Genomic DNA, 13,752 nt, shown 5'->3' with positions numbered 1-13,752 from the left:
CCGTCGCGAATGGTCGAGACTCAACTAGATCCCAACGGGGCAAGGGAGATGGAGCGACCGAGGTGGAGCAGTGGTTAGCCCACTGGACTCGCATTCGGGAGGGCGACGGTTCAAACCCGCGTCCGACCATTCAGACTTAGGTTTTCCGTGATTTCGTTAGATCGCTCTAGGATAGTTCCTTTGAAAGGGTACGGCCGATTTCCTTCCCCATCCTTCCCACAATCCGAGCTTGAGCCGTCTCTAATGATTTCGGTGTCGACGGGAAGTAAAACCCAATCTTCCTTCCTTGCTTCGGAGGCGTAGCCACACCCTGAAGAAGGAGGCTTATTGTGAAACGTGTTCGTGTGATGGGATGCCAAGGAACAGATAAGATATACTGTTGAGATCTGCCTGCTCCTCGCTTTTAAATGTTGCCACCAAAGACAAGGATGATGTGACATCGGGTGCTACGATATAATTGGTTCAAATGGTTCTGAGCACTATGGGACTTAACTACTGAGGCCATCAGTCCCCTAGAACTTAGAACTACCTAAACCTAACTAACCTAAGGACATCACACACACCCATGCCCGAGGCAGGATTCGAACGGGCGACCATAACAGTCGTGCGGTTCCAGATTTAAAGATTAACCTGTTCATTCATTGTGTATGGAATTGTATATGTTCTGTTACGTCATACGATACTAATAATAATAGCTAATAATAACAGCCGGCCGGAGTGGCCGTGCGGTTCTATGCGCTACAGTCTGAAGCCGAGCGACCGCTACGGTTGCAGGTTCGAATCCTGCCTCGGGCATGGATGTGTGTGATGTCCTTAGGTTAGTTAGGTTTAAGTAGTTCTAAGTTCTAGGGGACTGATGACCACAGATGTTAAGTCCCATAGTGCTCAGAGCCATTTGAACCATTTGAAACAATAATAACAATTGCCGCGCGGGACTAGCCGAGCAGTCAGGCGCTGCAGTCATGGACTGTGCGGCTGGTCCCGGCGGAGGCTCTGAGCACTATGGGACTTACCTTCTGCTTAAGCCTAACGAACCTAAGGACATAACACACAACGTTGGCCCAGGCAGGATTCGAACCTGCGACCGTAGCAGTCGCGCGTTTCCGGACTGAAGCTTTTGTTAATTATGATTTTTAACACAGTTTGATGAGAAATTGGTGGAACATAATATTCAGGAATTAAAATTTCAATAGCATACAGTGAGCCAATAAATTTTTTTTCTCAGTTTTGGTCTCTTTCGCATACGTCCCACCTTAACCTCTGGTGTTAGCAGACGGTGCTACTGTTCGACCGCAAACGTCAACGGCCAAACTTTCTTCCCGACCACATTCGGCGTCGACGTCCCGATCCGCCCCATCCCGTCCCGTGAGGTCCAGTGTCAATCTGCCGTCAACTGGAAATTCCGGCAAAAATGAAAAAAAAGGGCGCACATTTTTGCACGGTGGAGCGACCGACGTCAGAGCAGAAGCTAGCGGCCGCGTTTCCGCCTTGCAGAGCAGAGTGGGCGTTCAGGCCAGCCAGCCTGGCCGCGCTGGAGCGCGCACCGCGCACCGTGTCCGAACCGGTCTGCAGGGCGGCCGGCCGCCGGCTCCTTTGTGAGGCGCGGGCCGCAGCATAGCCCAGCCCAGCCCGGCTGCCTGCTGCACTGCCCGACGCCGCTGTGGCTCGCTTTCCCACGCCCACCTCCAGCTGATGTTCGCCAGAAACAAGCAGGGTGCGTGTGTGCCCCACTCGTCTTTCGTAGCGCAAGGCGACATTCGCGTTCTCACCGTGTACGGGTGAACACTACACCGTCAACAGTTCTGATTGTCTTATTGATCCGTGGACGAAGGATAGCAATGTCGGTGACTCGTGTTGCGTACAGACGATCCTCGAGGTGTGCGGACATTTGCCACGCCGGGCATTTGCCACGATTTTACCTGCTCCGAAGGGTTGGGTCCCTTGTCTCCCCCTCCTCCTCATCACTGTTGTTGTTGTTGCTGTTGTTGTGGTCTTCAGTCCTGAGAATGGTTTGATGTAGCTCTCTATGCTACTCTATCCTGTGCAAGCTTATTCATCTCCCAGTACCTACTGCAGCCTACATCCTTCTGAATCTGCTTACTGTATTCATCTCTTGGTCTCCCTCTAAGATTTTTACCCTCCACGCTGCCCTCCAATACTAAATTGGTGATCCCTCGATATCTCAGAACACGTCCTACCAACCGGTCCCTTCTTCTAGTCAAGCTGTGCCACAAATTCCTCTTCTCCCCAATTCTATTCAATACCTCCTCATTAGTTATGTGATCTACCCATCTAATCTTCAGCATTCTTCTGTAGCACCACGTTTCGAAAGCTTCTATTCTCTTCTTGTCTAAGCTATTTATCGTCCATGTTTCACTTCCATACATGGCTACGGTCCATACAAATACTTTCAGAAACGACTTCCTGACACTTAAATCTATACTCGATGTTAACAAATTCCTCTTCTTCAGAAACGCTTTCCTTGACATTGCCAGTCTACATTTTATATCCTCTCTACTTCGACCATCATCAGTTAATTTTCTCCCCAAATAGCAAAATTCCTTTACTACTTTAAGTGTCTCATTCCCTAATCTAATTCCCTCAGCATCACCCGACTTAATTCGACTACATTCCATTATCCTCGTTTCAAGACTCTGTCCATTCCGTTCAACTGCTCTTCCAAGTCCTTTGCTGTCTCTGACAGGATTACAATGTCATCGGCGAACCTCAAAGTTTTTATTTCTTCTCTATGGATTTTAATACCTACTCCGAACTTTTCTTTTGTTTCCTTTATTGCTTGCTCAATATGTAGATTGAATAACATCGGGGAGAGGCTACAACCCCGTCTCACTCCCTTCCCAACCACTGCTTCCCTTTCATGTCCCTCGACTCTTATAACTGCCATCTGGTTTCTGTACAAATTGTAAATAGCCTTTCGCTCCCTGTATTTTACCCCTGCCACCTTCAGAATTTGAAAGAGAGTATTCCAGTCAACACTGTCAAAAGCTTTCTCTAAGTCTACAAATGATAGAAATGTAGGTTTGCCTTTCCTTAATGTTTCTTCTAAGATAAGTCGTAGGGCCAGTATTGCCTCACGTGTTCTCGAGGTCGGCTTCTGTCATTTTTCCATTCGTCTGTAAAGAATTCGCGTTAGTATTTTGCAGCTGTGACTTATTAAACTGATAGTTTGGTAATCTTCACATCTGTCAACACCAGCTTTCATTCTGATTGGGATTATTATTTTCTTCTTGAAGTCTGAGGGTATTTCGCTTGTCTCATACATCTTGCTCACCAAATGGTAGAGTTTTGTCAGGACTGGCTCTCCCAAGGCTGTCGGTAGTTCTGATGGAATGTTGTCTACTCCGGGAGCGTTGTTTCGACTCAGGTCTTTGAGTGCTCCGTCAAACTCTTCGCGCAATATCATATCTCCCAAATCATATCTCCCATTTCATCTTCATCTATATCCTCTTCCATTTCTATAATATTGTCACTGTCGCGCAGTAAAGGTACTTACTGAGACTTTCCGCTGGTTTACTTAACATAGAACGAGAATCTTTGGATTTTCTGCCATATTTCTAGAGAGACCTTCGTTTTAGAAACTATTAAATACATCTCACATTGAAATCCGCACCAAATTTCGAGCCGTAGTAAAACTTCGCCAATCTTGGAGATTTTGCGTTCGCCTAACTTATACTTGCCCTTTTCGGTGCTCCTGCAGCACCTTTCTGTCGTGTTTTGTGTACCGTGGGGGATCAGTTCCGTCTCTTATTAATATATTTGGTATGAGTCTCTCGAGTTCTGTTGATAGTATTTCTTTGAACTTAAGCCACATATGGTCTTCACTTACATAGTTTGGAAGTATTGGAGACTGTCTCTTAGAAAGGCGTCAACCGAATTTTAAGCTGCTTTTACAAATAGATACATTTCGCATTTAGTTTTGGTGAATTTCTTTGTTACGGAATTGAGCCTCGGTACGACTGTAACCCCTGTATCCGTCGTGATGCTCAGGATTACTTGTGGCTGTTTTCGTAACCATTTACAAGTTGAATGGCCTCGTGAACCAGTTGTTCAAAATAATTTTAAAAAAAGCATTTAGAAAAATTACGGAAGTCGTTTTCTATCTACAATAGGGTCTGAAAATGTATCTTTTTCAACATACTGAAGATATTTGTGATGATACTCATCAGCTACTGTTTCATCTGAGACCGGAAGTCGGTAAAAGGAGCCAGTTTTTAATTTATTCCGCTTGTCTAATACAACCTCTGGCCATACTAAGTCACAGGAACTACCTGCTTCAATGTCGCTTGTGAGCTGAAACAGACATTACATTATTTTTTCCGTAAGTTGTGCTTCTTGTTTCCGTTGCAGTGCAGATCATTACAATTACGGCTTTTCCCTCCAAAACCTAGGATGCTTTCTCTGTGACCCTGTAAATACCAGAGAGAAATAATGTAGAACAACGTACGTTACAAGCATAGCATTCTGTATACTTCATTTCCTTATTTCTAACATTTTAAAATTGTACGTCGACTTTAGACGACATGTCAATCATAGATGTTCTTATCTCTATTTAGTGAACGTATTTTCAGTCATGTTTTGAACATTGTCCTGCTACACTTTATTAACTAATGTTTCGCCGCAAGGGATAACTGATTTTACAGAGTAAATTAATATGGAGTATGTCGTTCTTCTTTTCAAACATTCACTTCCCCATTTCTTCTTTCCTTATTGTCTTTTGGGTATGCAGTTGTAGTAATTAAAGTAGGCACAAATGCAGTGATCAAAATGAAATGATTAGCGTACATTTGCATTCTCTTTACATCGTTCCTTTCTTGTTGCTCCCATGCCGATGGACTGTTTCTATCGCAATCAGTAAGCGTGAAAGGAAGCTACTCTACACACAGAGGGATCTATATTTATACTTGGCAGAACTAATTACACACTGACATAATCGTCAGTATTGCTTCCGTTTCCTAAAAGCTATAAATATTTCGATTGCGGAAAAGAAGCTCTGTATTTGGCCAAGATGTCGAAGAAGAAGGTCCCTTACGTACTGGTTGTATCGAGTAAGATGTGGAGACGGTGGTTTGAAAGCAGACAGAAGAAGTACGAGGGAGGGCATCCCTTACCTGAGGGATGGCTACTTAAGCTACCTGGCGAAGGGGCAAGTGTGGCAAATGTCCGGCGTGGCAAATGTCCGGCGTTGCTAATGACCGGCATTCATCCTCGACGTAACTCCACAAAAACAAGTATACTGGCGTGAAATCGGGAGAGGACGAGGTCCATCTTACGAAATCACCACGACCGACCGACCGACCTCCAACAAAATGCATGAAACGTATTCACAGTTGCTAGTATGGACAACGACAGTGACTATTTGTGACGGACCTGGTCTCGAATCCAGTCTTCCCGCTTATCATGATCGGTCGCCTTATCGTTAGGCTATCCGAGCACGACACACGGCCTAACCCAAACTTTCATACGTTTTCATCCATATGTCTACAACCTGGACTCGTACATTCATTATGTACATACGTACCTGTACAGGGGAGACATTTTATGTAAACACGATTTACCCGCCGACACCGAGCAAAAGACTTTCAGTTGTGTCTCTCCTGTACGGGAATATACATAATAGATGAACGAGTGCAGGTTTTAGACACAATGACAGTTACAAGTAACGTGTTCCAGAGAAAAGAGAAATTGCTTAACATTGAACTCAAATTTAAATTTTAAAAAGTCTTTTCTGATGGCATATGGAAATGAGACGTCGACTATATACAATTCAGACAAGAATAGAATAGAAGTTTTCGAAATGTGGTGCTGCAAAAGACTACAGAAGATTAGATAGGTAGATCAGATAACTATTGAACACAAGTATGACTGGGGACACACCTTGTCCTAAGTAAAGGGCCTGCTGATTGGATAATTTCCGACGCATCAGGGAATTCTCAATTTGGTAATGAGGAGAACTCTAGGGATGGGTGAGAGGAGATAAAAACTACAGAAAGCCACCAAGGTTTGCGTAGGATAAACTGGTTGAGATGGATGTAGGTTGCAGCAGCTACGAAGAAATGAAGAAGCTTGCAGAGCTACATTAAACCAGACTAAAGACCATAACAACTACAACATCACGAGGCACTGAGTCTAAGACAACCACTTTTCACGTAAATTACTTTCAACCAAATGGTTTAAAATGAAAATTCGAGCCGGCCGGAGTGGCCTAGCGGTTCTAGGCGCTACAGTCTGGATCCGCACGACCGCTACGGTCGCAGGTTCGAATCCTGCCTCGGGTATGGATGTGTGTGATGTCCTTAGGTTAGTTAGGTTTAAGTAGTTCTAAGTTCTAGGGAACTGATGACCTCAGCTGTTAAGTCCCATAGTACTCAGAGCCATTTTTTTTTAAAATTCGATCTCCCATTATACTCTCCAATATAAAATCATAATTTCGCTTCACCTACTTGCAAATCGACGTACACACATGAGAGATGATACATCGCACCAAATTTGCTACTTTATGTCCTATTTAAGTCCATAATGAGCGACTAATAAATGACTGACCGCCTGCTTAGCTGGGTGGTAACGTGTTCGCCGCTCTTGTAAGCGGGACCGGCTTCGATTCCCGGCCGGGATGAAGATTTTCTGCGTTTGTGGACTGGGTGTTGTGTTGTCCTCCTCATCATTTCTTCCTCATCACCGGCGCGGAAGTCGGCAAATGTGGCGTCGAATGAAATAAGATTTGCGCTTGGTGGCCGAACTTCCCCGAATAGAGGCCTCCGGGCCAACTGTGTCATACGCTCATTTCATTTTTCCAATAAATGACTCTCTATCTGCCACTATACGAGCCCTTATCTTTTTTGTTTTCACCGTCCCTATGAGAGATGTACAACAGTGGTAGCAGAATTGTTGTATAGTCTTCCTCAAATATCGGTCCTCTAAATCCACCAAGCAGAATTTCGCGAGAACAACACCACAACACCGCCTCTTAATTCAAGGAGATGCTTTTTTAACGCTTTCCTGTATCGCACGGCGTCATCTCTACAACGAAGACGCTTCATTAGATTTTAACACTAAAGTATGCAAGCTGCCTGAACATCAATTCTTGCAGCTGTTGCGCTGATATACTTTGAGATGAAGTAATTCAAAAATAAGCACGATTAGTTGATGCTCAGAGTTTAAAATGCACTTCGCAATGATAGGTGCTTCAGGCCACCTCCGTGTTCTTTTGCGAGGTTCGTAACGTCACACACCAGACAGATTGTTATGCTTCCTTTTGCTCTGTTTGTTGAACCTGTTGGGCAACCGTGTGACGGAAGATTCCTCACTGTTAAAGGAGACGTTGAAGACTCAGCGACTTTCTCACAGCGTTGTGAACCACTGCGAAAATATGGTGTGTGTGTGTGTGTGTGTGTGTGTGTGTGAGTGTGTGTTTTCGTCTGTCTCTGTGTGTAAGCAGGTTAGTCTAATAGCACAATGATAATGATCAATCTTATCTTTATGAGCCCAACTACTGCGTATGGTTCCGCTAGCGGGCAAGTAATTGTTCATATTTCATCAGTGATTTTCTATTCAAAGAATTATTGATTTTATTTCTCAATCACTCACCCATCTCGCGCATTCCCTCTTTTTCCTAAAAAACAAATTCTAGACTACGCGTATCCAGTGAATGTGACGGTCGCAGCAAGACAATTGATTAAGGAATGGTAGAGTAGCCCCATGTATCGCCCTTACGACTCAAGTGTGCTGCACTTCGATGATGCTACAACATAGGCCTATGTATCGTCGTGTAATCATAGACTCTTGTGTCGTTGCAGACCAGGAAAAGTTCATGTTTGAGCAGCAAAGTTAGCTTTGCGCTTTTTCCAGTACCCCATCGATTCACTTTTTTCCTTTGCCTTCTTTTGCTGTCCACTTTCTTCCCTGTCTTCTTCCAACTGTTCTGTTTTGGAAACCGTTCTGCTTCTAAATTTTGTTTCTATATTTTGGTCTGTCTTCAGTTTCCTTCTTCTAGATCTTCATGCACTTTACTAAGCCAGTTTGGTTAGCACTTTAATTTTTCCGGATCGTGCACAGTTTTCTTTGCCAGTCTGCTAAGACCCATTCTTTGAAGGTGACCATAGAACACTGCTTCATTTTTCCTAATTTTATCTGTAATTTTTATACATGTATGTGTACGTCTGTGCCACATCCTAATTGAACGTTGCTACCAGTATATTTCCTAATACCTTTCTTTCCCCTTTGCTGATTTCTGTTAGTTAAATTGGCAGAAGAGAAGCATTTTGAATGAAATTTGTCGATCTCTTAAGATAGTCACCATTTATGAATAGAGAAGCGTTACCCGACATATTTCATAAATAGTGTGTGTATTTTCTGCTTGTCGCCCACGCCATCTTCAGAGAAGGTTGCTACAGCAGTGACCAACAATAATAAAATCATTTCACAAATGGAATTACTGAAGGAAATAAACGTCTACATGCTTATCCTTCCTAAAGGTGTTGAACACAGTGTTGATCAAACGGAAATATGTAGAGCAGTTCTTACGAACAGTTCGCTGATGTAAAATGGAGTAATGCTTGGCGTCTTCGTCACTGTATTGGATTTTTGCACGTCTGAAGCGGCCGAAGTCACATGAAGTTTATTAGAAACACGATGAAATATACTCCAATTAAATTGTCTTTTTTAATTCTTCAGGAGCAGCAAAAGCGAGTCCATCGCTTTTTTTATTCATTCGTAACAGAAGCAAAAACTTTAAATGTGGTTAGCGAAAATATTACAGCTTCGTTAATCTATTGTTAAAGTACAGTAGTTAAATTTCATTCATGATACAGACTTAAACGCACTGGTCTTTAAACTTGTAAATTAATGCTATATTGAAAGATTCAGCACACGTGCGTGTCAAATACGCGCCAATCCAAATAGCGACAGATCCTAGATGTATTAAGAAAGCATATTCCTGAATCAGCTGTTCCAGAACTGAGCCACTTAGCAGTCAGTAGCTACTGATAACTGGACACACGTTTATCCGAGATTCTGAGGGTATTTTTGTTCCGTCGTTACAACTACAAAGAAACTCTTGTTATTCTCAACAAACGCTTTTAGCTTTATTGAAGTAAAGCCTCATCAGTGGTCTGTAATTAGAGGTATTTACAATTTCATTTGTTCTTAAGATGGAAAACAGTTCGTTAGTTATTTGTTAGTTTTTACTTACGGTAATATCTGCTTGCTTTTCCGCCTCCATCAGGAAATGCCGTCTGCTAGGACGTCTTTGATTTCTTGCTTCATTAAACACTGATACTTGTGGTCTAATTTTCCGCTGCTTTGACACCACTCTTTACTGTTTGTTTGTATACTTCTACATATGTAATGTGTTTTGTAATGTTGCCAACAATGCCACTAGTTTGTCTTTGAACTATACTTTTTTTTCCTTTTTCTCTGTTCTGAGTTATATGTGTATTATTCTATTTAATTATGTTGCTGTGAAATTGTATACTGTGTAAGAGTAATGAAGGAATAGTGAGGGAGTTTTTTGTAGTGAATAGGTAGCGAGGGAGAAGTAAGGATGAGTGGACATAAGTGCATAGTAGTGTGATGGAGAGAGAGTCGGAGGAAAAGGTGAGGAGCAAGAAATGAAATGAAATTTATGGGGAAAGGGGTTGAGGGGGAGAGGGTGAAGAATGGAAAATGCCCTTTTCTTTTCACGCAGTTTCTTCAATTATTTTGTATAGTTTCTGGTTTCCAATACTTATTTGGTCGTTGAGCAACTGTTTATTTTGTGTTAATGCTTTCTGTAGGTGGAAATTTTCTAGGAGAGAGAGGAAGTGTCTGTCTTTCCTCATTCTTATGATGTTCATAGCTTTTTCAGTACCGCTTTGCCTGTGGTAGGCCTGTTTTAGATGGTCTGAAAATGTTGAATAGTTTGTACCGTATTTCAGTGCTCACATGTGTTCTTTATACGTTGTGTCAAATGTCCCGCCAGTCATCCATATGCATACTTTTTCATAGTCTTTGCAACTGATCTGATAGACAGCAGATCGTCGGTAAATGTCTAGTTTTGATTTCGGTTTTGGGATCTGCTTTTGTATTGAGTTGTTTGTTTTGCTGTAAAAAACCTCCATCACTATTCCTTCACTACTCTTACACAGTATATAAATATACAGCAACATAAATAAATAGAATAGCACACATATAATTTAGTACTGCAGAGAAAAAGAAATAAAATTTAGTTCAAAGACACACTAGTGAAAATGTTGGCAACACTGCAAAACACAGTATACCGGGGTGGGGAGGGGTGGGGGGTGGGGGGGAGCTTAGAAGTATACAAATAAACAATAAACATTGGTGTAAGAAAAATTTGCAGTGTAAAACGTAAAAAATGTATAGTTCTGCAAACCAGCGGAAAATCAGATCACAGGTATCAATGAAGAAAGAAACCACAGGCGTGCTAGTAGACGGCATTCCCTGATACAGGAAAAAAACCAAACAGAAATTACCGTAAGTAAAAGGCAACAAATTGTTAACTAACTGTTTATCGGCCTTAAAACAAATCAACTTGTAAATACCTTTTAAGTAAAGACAGCTGATGATTCTTTACTTTAATAAAGTGACTTGCGTCTGGTGAGAAAAACACGCATTTTCTCGTAGTTGTAACGATGGAACAAAAACACCCTCAGAAAGTGAACAGCAACTGCGGAAAATATGGCCACACAAATGAAGAATTTATCTGAATTTCTTTACTCGACCCGGTACCGAATAACATCTCCTGCAGCATTCATTTTTTCACCTGAAAGTTCCACGTCTTAGTAATAAAGAATCAGATTACAGTTAAGAGACAGTTCATAAAAAGACTGCACCGACTTCCCCTCGCGTTCTCTGTAGTGGGGAGATTTGGCACTAACCCCCCCCCAGCCCCCCCCCCCCCCTCCGACTGTGACCTTTTGGTCAGAGGTTGTACAGACATGGGCACGATAATATCCAAGTCGCTCTTCAGCCTTCTGAATACTAATATTTTTCAGTACAATTCTTTTCATTCCACCAAGACGAACCGGTAATTGCTTGGGGAAATGCTGGCGAATAACGTTCTCAGCCGATGCCTTAATGTGAGGTCAGGCACCTGGCCGGTTGTACTACTTCAGCTCCCACACTTCCTGCAAAACACGTTTACCAGCAAGAAACCGCTGTACGCTGCACTGCTGGTAACCGAAAGAAATATCTAAGACTCATTGCGGAAACCACAGCATCTGGACTAAAAACGTCCGGCAACACAATTTACAACCAACCTCCAGTTTCCGCTACCTGAAAACGGCTCAGTACCTCGTAAACTGCCTTTTGTTAATCGGTGGCGCTTACGAAGAGTCTGATATACAGGACATAAAATCCTGTCTGAGGCCTTCGATCATTTTTATGTTAATAATTGGCAACCAATGCTGTACAATCGCAATAAAGTCATGAGATGTTCAACTGACTCTTTTATTACGCGTTTCGGGATTACACCCATCTTCAGCCATCACAAATTTCAACTCCTTCCTAACCAACCAGGCGTACACCCATGACAACTCAAAGAAAGTGTTATTCGACACTTTCTTTGAGTCGCGCGGTTCCAGACTGTAGCGCCTAGAACCGCTCGGCCACACCGGCCGGCGATTGGAGTCTTGTTACGAACCACAACTATATGGGCGTTACTGAGTCTGTCTTGACTGAAGATCCACAAACTGTTGGCAAATACTTCCAAGTGCTGCCAAAAGAGAAATCACGAGCTTCCACCTTAACAACAAGCTCGCAAACAAGAAAATAAGGTATACTTTGAAGGAAAATAACAAAAGTCCACGTAATCTATGGGTCACTCTTGACAGGACTTCAAAGACTACTTGCTGAAAACTGCCGCTGAGGTGAAGTCAAGCAACAACATCTTACAGAAACTTTGTTGCACGACATAGGAACCATCAGCTACATATGCTCTTGGGCTGTTGTACCGTGTGGCAGAATTCTGAGCTGCGTTCTAGATCAACAGCCCATACACCAAATTCGTCGATACGCAGCTCAACCAGACTATGCACATCATCACAGGAACAATCAGAAACACCCAAACATTCTGGCTGCCTATTCTCAACCATATAGCTCCCCCATTTTCTCGTCGTGAAGCTGCTCTGAAGCGGGAGTTTACAGACATAACTGGTGATCCTTACCTCCCTATACCAGAGGACGTTCCTGTACTCACAGACTTCGCTTCCGTCACCCACCACTACAAGGTGCAAATTCTCTGGTGGACAACAGAGAAACAACAGCAGAACGATGGACAGAATTATGGCAGAACGACGCTACTCCAGCACAGCTGAAGATGCCCTGACGACCAGGCTACCAGGGTTTGACCATCGCAAGATCCGGCCTGCACTCAATAAAAAAAGGACAAATAGTGGAAGATGAGCTGAATCATTGTGCAAATGGATATTAAAAACTCGCCCAACTGTGACAGAGGTGCAGAACGATAAACGGTTCAGCCCAAATCGATCATTTCATGGTGATCCGGAGTACTTCCTGTTATTATTTATATTTTATTTATGTAAATGATATGCCCTCTAGTATTATAGGTAACTCCAAAATATTTCTGTTTGCTTATGACACTAGCTTGGTAGTAAAGGAAGTTGTGTGCAAAGTTGGCTCGGTTTCAAATAGTGCAGTACATGACCTCAGTTCATGGCTCGTAGAAAATAAACTAACGCTAAATCACAGTAAGACTCAGTTTTTTTTTCAGTTTCAAACACACGATTCAACAAAACATGAAGTTTTAATTCCACAGAATGGGCATATGATTAGTGAACCTGAACAGTTCAAATTTATAGGTGTTCAGATAGATAGTAAGCTGTCGTGGAATGCCCACGTTCAGGATCTTGTTCAAAGCCTTAATTCTACCACTTTACTATTCGAACTGTATCAGAAGTGAGTGATCGTTCAACAAGAAAATTAGTCTACTTTGCTCATTTTCATTCGCTGTTTTCGTATGGAGGTATTAAAACCCATGGAGAAGAAATAAAAACTTTGAGGTTCGCTGATGAGATTGTAATTCTGACAGAGACAGCAAAGGACTTGGAAGACCAGTTGAACGGAATGGACAGTGTCTTGAAAGGAGGATATAAGTTGACATCAACAAAAGCAAAACGAGGATAATTGAATGTAGTCGAATTAAGTCGGATGATGCTGAGGGAATTAGATTAGGAAATGAGACGCTTAATGTAGTAAATGAGTTTTGCTATTTGGGGAGCAAAATAACTGATGATGGTCGAAGTAGAGAGGATATAAAATGTAGACTGGAAATGGCAAGGAAAGCGTTTCTGAAGAAGAGAAATTTGTTGACATCGAGTATAGATTTAAGTGTCAGGAAGTCGTTTCTGAAAGTATTTGTATGGGGAGTAGCCAAGTATGGAAGTGAAACATGGACGATAAATAGGTTGGACAAGAAGAGAATAGAAGCTTTCGAAATGTGGTGCTACAGAAGAATGCTGAAGATTATATAGGTACATCACATAACCAATGAGGAGGCATTGAATAGAATTGGGGAGAAGAGGAATTTGTGGCACAACTTGACAAGAAGAAGGGACCGGTTGGTAGGACATGTTCTGAGGCATCAGGGGATCACAAATTTAGCACTGGAGGGCAGTGTGGAGGGTAAAAATCATAGAGGGAGACCAAGAGATGAATACACTAAGCAGATTCAGAAGGATGTAGGTTGCAGTAAGTACTGGAGATGAAGAAACTTGC

The sequence above is a fragment of the Schistocerca serialis genome, chromosome 2 (genome assembly GCF_023864345.2).
Source record: "Schistocerca serialis cubense isolate TAMUIC-IGC-003099 chromosome 2, iqSchSeri2.2, whole genome shotgun sequence".
Lineage (NCBI taxonomy): Eukaryota > Metazoa > Arthropoda > Insecta > Orthoptera > Acrididae > Schistocerca > Schistocerca serialis.
The sequence above is the reverse complement of the archived record's forward strand: the minus strand, read 5'-3'. Positions refer to the sequence as shown.